The sequence below is a fragment of the Gobio gobio genome, assembly GCF_949357685.1.
Source record: "Gobio gobio genome assembly, chromosome: 2".
NCBI lineage: Eukaryota > Metazoa > Chordata > Actinopteri > Cypriniformes > Gobionidae > Gobio > Gobio gobio.
In genome coordinates this window covers 20,663,041-20,676,623 of record NC_137098.1, presented here as the reverse complement: position 1 = coordinate 20,676,623, position 13,583 = coordinate 20,663,041, and positions in this window count along the sequence as shown.

Genomic DNA, 13,583 nt, shown 5'->3' with positions numbered 1-13,583 from the left:
ACACCACATAGACATATTAACAACATTAAAACCTTGATTTTCACCACAGGGGGACTTTAAGAAATAAACATAACATAGAATAAACATAATCGAATGGATGACAATAGAATGAATGGAGAAATGGACAGATAAATAACTGTACAGAGATAAAACAAAGAGCTTCTAGATCTGATAGATGAACAACATGTGTCTATTCTCAACTTGTCTGTCTGCAGGTGTGGTCTGGCTTGGAGAGTGTTGTGTGAGTTTGGCTCAGGGATCCAGATGGAACCTGCATGAACCTGTGGGTGGCAGCAAGTGTAAGTTTACCAACTAACCTAACCCTAACCCTAACACAAACACACTCATTCACATCTGATGCACAAATGAGAAAGAAAATATCAAATAAAGACCCCAAAAAACACCTAACCCTAAAGCATAATTTGACTTAGGTTAATAATCAAGATCAATGTTTCTCTTATTGAGAGTGAGAACTGCATCTTGTGTGTTTGTGTGTTGTTTTGGCAAATGTGGTAATGACACTAAATTAAACTAAAAGCTATAGAGTCATTTCAGTGGATTGATAGTCAGTTTGATGCTCCAGATGCTGTTTTTGTCACTGGGTTGTAGAAAGAATAGGGGAATATTCCAGAAAGCAGGTTATGTGACACCTGGGTATGTTTAAGAGTAAGTAAGCGGATAATCTCAACTTTCGGTTCCAAAAACAGAGGTACATTTCAGGGTATGCAAGTAGCCATAGCAATTCACTCTCTAAACATAACCTGCTCCGGAACAGGTTATGTTCCAGGGTTAGTTTGCTTAAGAGGTATTCAGATACGTGTTATATAATTAATATAGTTATATTAATATAACTACATTTGTTATATAGTTATAGATTATATCATCTACAATATTATATATTCTAAATTCTAAAGCACTATTATAACAAGGTAATGTTTAAATGTTAATTCAATTCAAATATATTTATTAACTATTTTATTGTAATCTCACACATGGATCTGCATTCAATTAATTTATTACAAGTGATCTCAGTGAATAAATTACCTATTAATCGAAAAGAAAAAAAAAAATATTGCACAACCACCAAATAGGTGGTGATGTGCATTAAGTAAGTTATGTAAATTGCCATTAAACAAAAGAAGAAGAAGGAAGTAGAATGGCACACTTTTTCTTAGCGTATGTTTCCATGGTGAATCATCGATTCGTTGCTCTGTTGAGAATGTCTTGTGAGTTAACCGGGAACATGCTCTGGGTTGTCTGTACGTATACCCGGATGCGTTTTTGGAACCAGCATACCTCGAGTAAGCAAAGTTTGAGTTAATCAACCTAGCTGCACTGGTTTTGTGTGTATTGTGTTATATTGTTTATCGGTTTCACTAAGTATATGTGACTGCACTGGAAGGTTGCTCTAATTTTGCTGTACTTGTATAGTGACAATAAAGAATCATGAATCGTGAATCGTGGAATACCCCTCAGGTGAATGAAGATCAGGTTCAAAAGGGCTTTAACCCTCTCGAGTCGGCAATCACGTCGGCGTGATTGGCTTGCTTTTTTTCTTATCAGTGCCAAAGAGACTCAAATAACTCTGTCGTTTTTTATCATTCAGGCAAGTGTTATACATCATTATAATCTGTTAAATTTCTATTTTTGTTTAGTACAGTCACAATAAAAACCAATTGTTGTGCTTTTTGCAAAATAAAGAAATCAAACATGATGCGCGATCTGCAGCCTCTCTGTCAAAGACGTTCATTCAGATAGTCTTCAGAAAATGACCTCTAGCTTATTGAAAACTTTTCTCACAAACATGAGCCATATGTCTAAAGAAACGCAGAAATGTCAGGTTTTAAACACTTTAAACCAAATCAAAAACAAATATTCTGTGTTTATGTAATCCGTTTGAAAGCAGAGCGATGCTAGTCATTCCTGAGCGGCTCATTATAGACTAATGCGACCACGCCCACTAAGCGTGCGCTCTATTGAGATTCAAATACTGAGGCGACGCCCACACACACATCAACTCAAACAAACACATCATGCAACGAGGCGCACTGAAGCTTTCTTTGTTTAAATTAGCTCAAAATTACTGTCGGATGTAAGTAATTACCTTGACAAACTATACATCATTTAAAAGTTCTAAGACTAAAGCTTCCATAATTTGTTTGATTTTTTTTTGCGCACAAAAACTATTGTCGTCGCATCGTAAGATTATTGTAGAGTCACTGTGGTGAGATGGACTTTGTAACGATGTTTTTAGTGTGTCAGGAGTTATGAATATGAAAACCGTGTCGGTACCTTCTAAAGATAGTAATACGAGCGTCAGCTGCTCTCATTCATAAAAAACTCTTCATACTTCATACTGGCAGCCGGAGGGCGCTCCGTGCACATGTAGTCCATATATAGCCTAGGCTATATATGGACTACATGTGCACGGAGCGCCCTCCTCCGGCTGCCAGTATGAAGAGTTTTTTATGAATGAGAGCAGCTGACACTCGTATTACAATCTTTAGAAGGTACTGATGCAGTTTTCATATTCATTGATCGATTTCTGGAAGCTGTTTATGTCAATGTCACATGGTATCACCATGTGACATTGACATAAACAGCTTCCAGAAATCGCTCTAACAATGTTAGACTAACATGCAGATAGACAAGTTTGAAGATAAATAAACACATAATCGCGACAATATATGGCTTATCTGTGTTATTTATACCATGTTGGGTGTTTTCATAATAGATTATATTTATAATTAATTATTATTATTATTATTATTATAATGCAATGCTACTCGAGCTTTTATAATTATGCAGAATATTGTAAAATATATTTTCTGTCAGATTTTTTGATCCAAAGCCAAATGAGATCACATAAGGTTATTTAAAACAATTGGTGTAATAAATCATAAATTATAGTTTAATAAATCATAAATTGTTGTGGCAGAGAATTTAGATTTTTTAAGTTATCTGGTCTACCTTTATGAAGCAACTCTGCACTGTGCCTAAGCAGAATTTCCCCTTTGGGACAATAAAGTTTACTAACTAACTAACTAAGCAAAAACTCACTTCATTTTGATTTTCCCCCCAGAAATGTTTACTTATCTAGTAAATTAATCTTGATTTAAGAATTTTTAAATATGTGTACTGGAAACAAGAAAAAATACCAAATAAGAAGAGTATTTTTTGCAGTGTAGTCAAATATTCTGATCATTTAAAATATAATAGGCCTTTGTTGATTACATTCCAAATCAAATAAACTACAAAAATATATATTTCCTTTGCTCTGTTGCTCTCTGTCACATACCTACCTGCAGCTCATTCATTATGCAGCTCATTAATGCGAGTCCTTTGTTATCTCAGGTGCTATCTCATCATTATTCATTAGATATCACGCCTCCTCGCATATTGGCTTTGTGAAGAGAAACTGTCTTACAAATTTTATATCAGTGTATTGTTTTATGTGAATGAGTAGGCTCAATGATTCTCACATCAGTATAAAGAAAAAACTCTATGAAAATACAGACAGAAGTCAAAAGTCTTGGGAACCGATATCGATTGTGTGTTTTGAGGCCTTCATATTAAAACTAGTTTTTTTGTTTTTTCAAAATCTGTGCATAAACATTTTTCTCTCAAAAATACAAGCATGTACATACAAGTTGCTCACATATTATGGTAGCAAAGTTTGTGCTGAATACAGTGTAATTACACTTTTGCCATTAATGTGTTTATAAGCAACTGAAAAAAACACAAATGTCAGAGCATGTCAAAACTTCTAAAGGGCCCCAAAACAGCTCAGACTCCTAGGGGTTAATAATCCACACGAGCAAACAATACAAACGGCATGTAAACAAACATAACACTAGCACTAGCACTAGCACTGCAACTTAATTACAAGGCAAATGAGGGTTATTAACGACAAAACACCTGTGATGAATCTCTGTCACAACTTATAAGTTGCGGGAAACTAAACAAAGGGAAACATGTGACTGATGATAAACAGACTAAAAGTCTATAAAAAATAATTTAACAGAACATTCTGTGACAGTTTTAATGTTCAAACCTGCTGTTTCAAGCTGAACACAATGATTTCCTATGCATGGCAACATTAGACCTGACCATAATTAAACTAATTATCTGTTTTAATTCACCTCCAAATAGAGAGAAATGCAGTGTCATTTATATTTTGTATGCCTGCACATCATTAGAGCAACAACAACAAAAGTCATGTAGCACAAATGAGGTGTTTCTATAACTTATTAGCTCTAGATTTCTTTTTGGATCATGTTATTTAACAAAATCCAAAAAGTACAGAAATATTATTTTATTGTGTTTATTTACTACACATAAAATGCATGATATAAAATTAGCCAAAGCATTACAAAGGAGTCAGATGTTTAATTTAAAAATGTCTCAAATTTCATTGCTTCCACAGAATGGAACAGACAAAATAAATAGTCTGAGATGTGATGCAAATGTGATTATTTTGTGATAATGTACATACAGCAGCCTCAAAATGAATGGAATAGGAAAATATGAAGGAATAGTTCCCATTCAGTCGGTCACGTACGTCGGACGTACCGACGAATTGGGATCACTTCTGGGAGCCCCTATCAGCTTCAAGCTATCTAGAACCGGCCAATGAACAATTGGCGTGCGAGATTTGCATCTCGCGCTCCGCCCCGCACTGCGGGTATAAACAGGAAGCGAGAGCGAATGCACGCTGTCATTCACTTCGGAGCCAAACGGCAGAACGAAGACCACTCAAATTGAGTTCGCTGCTATCAGCAAGACACAAAGAAAGAGTTTGAAGAACCGGAGAAGAGGAGAAACGCGTGTTGGAGAGACGGCACATTCCTGCGGGACCGCGGAAAGCTCATCAGCTGCCTCTGTGCTACAGAGAAAACTGCTGTTTTCACAGCAACAAATTTCTGTTGGTTTGGTTTGGGCGTTTTCCTGTATTGAGTACAGGCACGGGCTGCACTACAATCCCGTGCGCTGTCGCGTTTCCCCCTGAGTGCTTCAGCGCAGAGCGTTTCCTCACAAAAGAGTACACGGGTGACGCTGCGTCTTTTTCAAGATGGCATTCGACCCGTTCGTTTCTGGATGCGATCGTTCCCTGGCGCCTACTGATGGTCACAATCGCTGTCTCACGTGTTTGGGCAAACAGCACGCTGAGGCGGCGTTTGTGGATGACTCATGTTCCCACTGCGGGAACATGACCATCGCGGAACTAAGATCGAGACTCTCCTACCTCCGGGCTGGGGGAGTCCCCTTACCCATCCCACGAACCAGGTCTACCCCTAACCCGGGTGGACCTGCTTCTTTGGATGGCCAGGGTGATCTGAGGATCACGTTTAGGGCAAACCCGCCGAGTGAAACTCCGCAGGCCCCTATTCCCTCGGTTCCGCAGCCGGTAGAGCTCCCGAGAGAGACCGCTGGACCCTCCCACGGGAGACCAGTGGTGTCTTTCGGAGCTCCGGTAGACGAGCAGATGTCGATCGCTGCATCGGAGGGGGAGTTTCAGTCCTCGGAGGATGAAGGGTCAGCTGTACTGCCTCCCTCTGGGAGAGTGGCAACGGCTGCCCCGGACCCCGAGATGACTACTATGCTTGCCCGGGCCGCCGAAAGGGTTGGGCTCGTGTGGAACCCTCCACCGTGTCCCGAACCCTCTAGGTTGGATGATTGGTTCCTCGGGGCGGCTCGCGCTGGTTCTCAGCGTCCCGCCCCGACACCTTTCTTCTCGGAGGTGCATGAGGAGCTCACGAGGTCGTGGACGGCACTTTTTTCTGCCAGGAACCGACCCAGTGACTCCTCCCCCCTCACTACCCTCGACGGCGGGCCAGCCACGGGTTACGTGGGGATCCCGCCAGTGGAGCGCGCCGTCGCGATGCAACTGTGTCCGGCGACCGCCTCTAACTGGCGCGGTGACCCACGTCTCCCGTCCCGGGCCTGTAAGTTCTCTTCCGGTCTGACCGGGAAGGCTTACAAGGCCTGCGGACAGGCTGCGTCCGCCTTGCATGGCATGGCGCTGCTTCAGGTCCACCAGGCCCAAGCGCTCCTTGACATGCACGAGGGTAGGCCTGACCCAGAGCTCCTCCGGGAGCTACGGACGGCGACGGACCTCGCCCTCCGGGCGACGAAAGTCACAGCCCGTTCCATTGGTCAGGCGATGTCCACACTTGTGGTCCAGGAGCGGCATCTCTGGCTTAACCTTGCTGATATGAGGGAGACCGATAAATATCGGTTCCTGGACTCCCCCATCTCGTCAGCTGGGTTATTCGGCGACGCGGTCGAGAGCTTTGCCCAGCAGTTCTCGGCCGCCCAGAAGCAGACGGAGGCGATCAAGCACATCCTGCCCCGGCGGCCCGCTGCTGCCCCTACACCGCCGCCGGCGGCAGCCCCACCGGCTACTCGTCGCCGAGGACGTCCACCCGCCGCCGCCTCCGCCCCCGCCAAAGCCCCGCAGCAGCCTAACACCGGCCGTCGGCGTGGGGCCGGCCGTGGGAAGGACGTCCAGCCCCCTCAGGCCGCTGCCAAGCCAGGTGGCAAGCGCCGTCGCAAGCGACCCTGAGACGGGCCGCCCAGAGATGGAGGAAACTGCTCTGAGGGAGATGGCTGCAGCACCACTCCCTCCCCCGGAGGAGGGCCGGGGGAGAATCTTTTGTTTTTCTGTTCCCCCAAAACTTCAATAAAAGAGCAGTTTCCAATATCTCTGGGTGCCAAGAGAGCGCGCTTGGCGGTGGTCGACGCTCCCATGCCTCGCCACCCTCAAGTACCTCTCCCTTCGCCAGCAGGGGACGCCGGCTGTCGGGATGCACACAAGCGGCCTCCCCACACTCGCACGTCCCCTCCGCGGATGAAGGTAAGTGTTGCACAGCACACTCAGATCCCGCTTCGGGCCGCTCCCATGCCGTCCGAGCCGGATCCCTGCATTCCGCCTCGCTGCCCCGCTGCGGGTACGTCTGTGGTGCCGATGGTCCCCCTTGCTCGGAGTCTGGGAGCCTGGCTAGCGCTTCCCAGCCCGTCTCGGTGGCTCATCCGTACCATCAGACTCGGCTATGAGATTCAGTTCGCACGGCGTCCCCCCAAGTTCAGGGGCGTTCACTTCACGACTGTAGTGGAGGCGAACGCCCCCGTGCTCAGGGCGGAGATCGCTGTCCTACTGGCGAAGGACGCGATAGAGCCGGTCCCTCAAGCCGATATGAGGTCCGGGTTCTACAGCCCGTACTTCATTGTACCCAAGAAAGGCGGCGGGTTACGACCGATCTTGGACCTGCGATTCCTGAACCGGTCCCTTCACAGGCTGCCGTTCACGATGTTAACGCAGAAGCGCATTTTCAGGTGCATCCGTCCCCGAGATTGGTTTGCAGCGATCGACCTGAAGGACGGTACTTTCATGTCTCGATTCTCCCTCGACACCGGCCCTTTCTGCGCTTCGCGTTCGAGGGACGGGCATATCAGTACCGCGTCTTACCCTTCGGCCTGTCCCTGTCGCCCCGCGTCTTTACGAAGGTTGCGGAGGCGGCCATTGCTCCCATGAGAGAGAATGGTGTTTGCATCCTCAACTACCTCGACGACTGGCTGATTCTTGCCCAGTTGCGAGAGCAGTTGTGCGAACACAGGGACAAGGTGCTCAGTCACCTCAGCCAGTTGGGACTTCGGGTCAACTGGGAGAAGAGCAAACTCTGCCCCACGCAGAGGATCTCTTTTCTCGGTATGGAGATAGACTCGGTCGCCATGACAGCGCGCCTCACCGAGGGGCGCGTCTAGTCAGTGTTGAACTGCTTGAATTCGTTCAAAGGCAGGACAGCGGTAACACTGAAACATTTTCAGAGGCTCCTGGGGCATATGGCATCCGCAGCCGCAGTAACGCCGCTCGGATTGCTTCATATGAGACCGCTTCAACGCTGGCTACACGATCGAGTCCCGAGATGGGCGTGGCACAGCGGATCCCTCCGTGTCCAAGTGACTCCGAGATGCCGCCAAACCTTCGGCCCGTGGTCGGACCCTTTGTTTCTCCGGGCGGGAGTTCCCCTAGAACAAGTGTCCAGGCACTCCGTTGTCTCCACGGATGCCTCATCCACGGGTTGGGGTGCCACGTACAACGGGCTTGCAGTTTCGGGTCTGTGGACGGGGCCTCAACTGCAATGGCATATCAATTGCCTCGAGTTGTTAGCAGTTCGTCTTGCACTCAGCCGTTTCAAAGTGCCGCTCAGAGGCAAGCACGTTCTGGTCCGGACGGACAACACTGCGGCCGTAGCGTAAATCAACAAACAAGGTGGTCTACGCTCCCGTCCCATGTCGCAACTCGCCCGCCATCTCCTCTTATTGAGTCAGAAGCATCTGAGGTCGCTTCGTGCTGTTCACATTCCGGGCCTGCTCAATCGTGCGGCCGACGAGCTGTCACGTCAGCAGGTACTTTCGGGAGAATGGCGACTCCATCCCCAGGCGGTCCAGCTAATCTGGAGTCGTTTCGGGGCCGCACAGGTAGACCTGTTTGCCTCCCCAGAGACGACCCACTGTCAGTGGTTTTATTCCTTGACCCAGGGGAACCTCGGGTCGGATGCCCTGGCCCACAGCTGGCCCCGGGAAGAACGCAAGTATGCGTTTCCCCCATTGAGCCTTCTTGCGCAGACACTGTGCAAAGTCAGGGAGGACAAGGAGCAGGTCCTGTTGGTTGCGTCCCGTCGCCACAGTTGCTGTACCATCACTGCAGGTTGAGCCACTACGTTTGGCTCCTCAGTGAAAAACAGCGTGCATTCGCTCTCACTTCCTGTTTATACCCGCAGTGCGGGGCGGAGCGCGAGATGCAAATCTCGCACGCCAATTGTTCATTGGCCGGTTCTAGATAGCTCGAAGCTGATAGGGGCTCCCAGAAGTGATCCCAATTCGTCGGTACGTCCGACGTACGTCTCCGTTCCCTCCTTCAGGGAACGAGGGTTACCATACGTAACCGAGACGTTATATTGTTCATACTGTTCATAACGAATCTTGAGATCAAGATTCAGAACCAAATGTGGCTCAGAAACGTGAAGTTAGTTCTTAGAAATAATTAGCCTCTGCATCTAATGGGTATGAAATGCAATATTTTTTAAGATTCACTCGAGTGTCTAAATACTTTTTGGGAGTCAGTATATAAGTCAGTATACTATATAGAGGTCAAATGAAATAAACTATTGAGAGTAAGTGATTTAAGAGAGTTTGTTTTCTAATTTTCTTCAAGTCCAGATGAATTGAGAGAGTGTAGCATTAGTGTTTTGAGTAACTGAGATTCAATGTCCTTGTATAAATTATGATTAAAGAATTACTAAATTATCCAGTAAAAGACGTTACAGATTTTAAACAAAGAAACAAAAAAAATGCTACTGTAAACTAGGTTGATATTATGAACTTCACTGGCTGTTTCTTTTGTTATAACTGCTGACAGAATTATGTTCAAACAGTACAGTAAAATACAGACGAAAAACAACGTTTCTGGTGAAACATGAACTTCAAGGGGTACTTCAGTGCTGGGAAGATGAATGTGTATTTAAACTCGGTCATTTATGTAGTAGAAATGTGAAATTATTTTTGAATTTGGTGCCTTCTAGACCGAGAAAAGACAGAAAATTTATTTTTTGTCTCATGTGGATAAAAGAACACAACTCCCAGAATGCACTTGCTTCACTGTCCTACGAGGCCACTCCCAAAGCCACGGCTACTGGTTATCACTTGCCCACCATGACACCACCCCCACTGTCGTTTTGATATTCATAGTAATAAAATCATTTCGTTCAGTTAGAGAACAGACACTACAATTAAAAACTGAATGTGTCTTTTCAATAAAGTGAGCCGAACTAAAGTCACGACACAAATGAAGCAGGAGTCAGATTTCACTCATCACGAGAGCAAAGAGCTGAGCAGAGCTGAGGTAAGCGCGGCAGTCATTCACGGCGCGTGTCCAGTCTGGTGCGTTTTCAGATCATGCCTATGGAAGCTTAACTTTCATAGGAATTCATTGAAAAGTTGAAACAGTCACTTTGCTCCGTACCGCCCCGTTAAGAATGCCCGAGCCGAGCAGCCGTGCGCATTTACATTCTGTGAATGAGATCCCGCCCCTACGGGCGGGTTGAAAACATGCGGAACTAGCTCCTTCTACTGGCTGTAGTCTCTTGCCTCTGGCCAAAAATCATCAGATGACGCAAAATGACGATATTTGCATCATCGGAGGATTTTTTCCAGAAATAAAATGCTTAATTTCTCGTCTCAGGGGGACATGAGGGGGGAACGTAAGATAATTTGAATATACTACTGGGTTTTTACTGATACAAAGCTTAATGCTAAATCGCTGAAATGACCCTTTAAATGTGTCTTAAAGGCATGACGATTTTTCCAAAGCAATGAAATATTAAGCTGCTTTTATTTTAAGAATTAATGATACATGTTTTGATACATGTTTATCACATGCTAAACGTGTTCGCCTTTGTGTTTTTGAGTTGTTTGAACTGATAATGAGCACAAAATACTCATTGTACGTCATGTTTTTAATTGTATTGTTGAGTTTTATCCTCCTTTAATGTATGCTGTTCCTGTGGATACGACAGTACATTTTTAGTTTCTTTCTTTAGATGTCAACTCCAAAGAAACATTTTAAATAGTGTTTACATAGTTACATAGTTTAAATAGAGGCTCAGATCTCACACACACACACACACACACACACACACACACACATACATTCTTGAATATATGGTTTACGGGGACTCTCTATAGGCGTAAGGGTTTTTATATTGTACAAACCGTATATTTATCCCCTTACACTAACCCTACCCCTAAACCTACCCATCACTTTCTCACCACATCTTTTGGCATTTTTTTGAATTTTTGAACACTACACATGTACACACTCACATGTTGGGTCTCAATGTTTTATGGGCACATTTCATAGACGTAATTTAATTGTATACTGCACACACTGCATTTTCAATCCCCTTACCCATCACACAAAACTTTTAGCTATTTTAAATTTTCAAATAGATTATTCTGTATGATTTATAAGCTTGTTTCCTCATGGGGACCAAAGAAATGTCTCTACAAGGTCAAGATTTACTGGTATTACTATACTACTTTAATAACGCAGGGAATACCAGGACCAAACACACACAGTTTTTCATATTGAGCTAATGATATTTCTCTTTCATGAACCTAAACCCCGGCACAAGCCTTTCACATTTAATATAACGTAATTAATAATGCTATAGAGCTAATGATCTTTGCTCCTTGGCCTTTACTCTCTTTACTCTCTATCTTTACTCTCACTCAGACATTTCTGCAATTTTATATTTTCATTAATAGTACATATTACATTCTTTTTTTTATTTAATTTTGATAAAGAGAGAGATAATTCTGGTATATTAGTTTTCCAGTTCTGTCTATCAATGGCCATGTTTTTGTGTGAACAAAGAGCTCAACATTACAGGTTTTTTTTACAATCACTATACACATTTCTCAATAATAAGGTCACTTTTTCAAAACTCTTCACACAGTTCTCCAGACCAACTTTCAACTTGGCAGAGCAGTCAATTTCACATTCAAAATGCACCAAAACTACCAAAACACTTCACACCCCTGACGAAAAGGAAGTTTATTCAAGTGTGCTATTTGTATACTTCTTTTAAACTACAACTAAGAAAGTATACTTTCAGTCTACTTTTATGTACTTCTCAGAAATATACGTTATGTACTTCTCAGAAATATACTTGAAATTGCACTTGAGTATACTTTTACTGAGAGAAAAGTCTAAATATATTTGGCCTATAGGCTACTTGTACTAAAGAAAATGTCATCGATATACACTTAAAGGGCCCTATTTTAACGATCTGAAACGCAAGTGTCAAAGCGTGAAGCGCAAGTAACTTTGTGGGCGGGTCTCGGCGCTGTTGCTATTTTCCCGGCGGGATAAATGGCTCTTGCGCCCGGTGCAAATCTAAAATGGGTTGGTCTGAAGTAGCTTCATTATTCATAGGTGTGGTTTGGGCGTAACGTGAATAAACCAATCCGAGCGTCATCCAACATTCCCTTTAAAAGCAGGTGCGCAAGTTCCATTATGGATTGCTATTATTATGACGTATTTACCAGGCGCACGCCAGGAGCGGTTCACAGCCGAGGAGACTGATGTGCTTGTAAGAGCAGTGAAAGACAGAGAAGTGAAGTTGTAATGTTGTACATTATGGTAAAGGTGATTTCACAGTCTTTTTTTTTTTCAGTCTTTCAGTTTTTTCAGTTTTTCAGTCGATTTTTTTTCCTGGTTCTTGACGGACAAACCAATTTGTCAGATGTCCTTATATACATATATGTCTTGCCACTATTGGGCAAACAGGTCTTATCCTTAATTATTACAATTAGCCTGAATCATTTGTAAGCTAGATTTGTGCCTATTTTTTCACATCTTCGTGGCACACCACAATGATTTCCGTCATCTCATGTGTTAATATTTTTTTAGTGTAACAATTTATGATTTGCAAAAATAACTGTTGCATCTGTGTAGATTACATGAGCAAAGTGTATGCGCGTTGTGCACGCTATACATTATGGTCAAGCATGCGCCCTTAAAATAGCATAATGAACAACGCGCAACGCGCCACTGACTTTAGACTAGGTTTTTTCTGGTCAGTGGCGCAATTGTTTAATGGAACAGCAAAATAGCACCAGGGATTGTTTGCGCCGGAACACGCCTCCTTTTTTGCGCTGAACCGCCCAGGGAGCGCAAGTTCATTCACTAGTTTAGCGACGTGCTTCTGTGGAGGGAAAAGCGCGCTTTGCGCGGGTGCAAAATAGGAATGACACATGCGTCGGTGTACAAAGTCAATTGCGCTGGGTGCAAGATAGGGCCCAAAATTACAATGAAGTACTCTAAGTATACTTGGCTTGTAGTTGTGTTTACTCTATTGATTGAGTAGCCTTCACGTCTTATAAACGTACCTTTTTTATTTTCTTTAAAAAAAACAAAACATAAGTTTCCTAATTCTGAGTATATGAAATTGTGTTGGCGAGTCCACTGCTAGTGTACATGGGACATTACTTCAAATCTACTTTACTTTTTCTCAGCTGTAGTAAGGTTTGTTGTTATGGGAAGAAGGATGCGGGAACCTGCAAGCGTTTAACAACTTTAATAATCATAAAATAAACAAACAACAAAACGAAAGTAAAGATGGCAGCCCCTCACAGACGATTGCCGCACACACATAAACAAAACATAACAAAGTCCATGGAGGTATTCCAGAAAGCACGGTTAACTTACCGTCACAAATACCTCGAACTCTTAGTTGATTCACCCAAACCTTGCTTACTCGCGGTATGCTCGTTCCAAAAACGTGTCCGGTAGTAAGTTCAGACAACTCAGAGTTTGTTTCCGGTTAACTCAAAAAACATTCTCAACGAATCAATGTTTCACCATGGAAACAGAAGCTAAGAAAAATCGCCATTCTACTTCCTTCTTCTTTTGTTTAATGCCGATTTACATAACCTACTTAGTGCACATCACCACCTATTTGGTGGTTGTGCAATCCTTTTAAAATATTTTCATTTAATAAGTAATCTTTATTCACTTA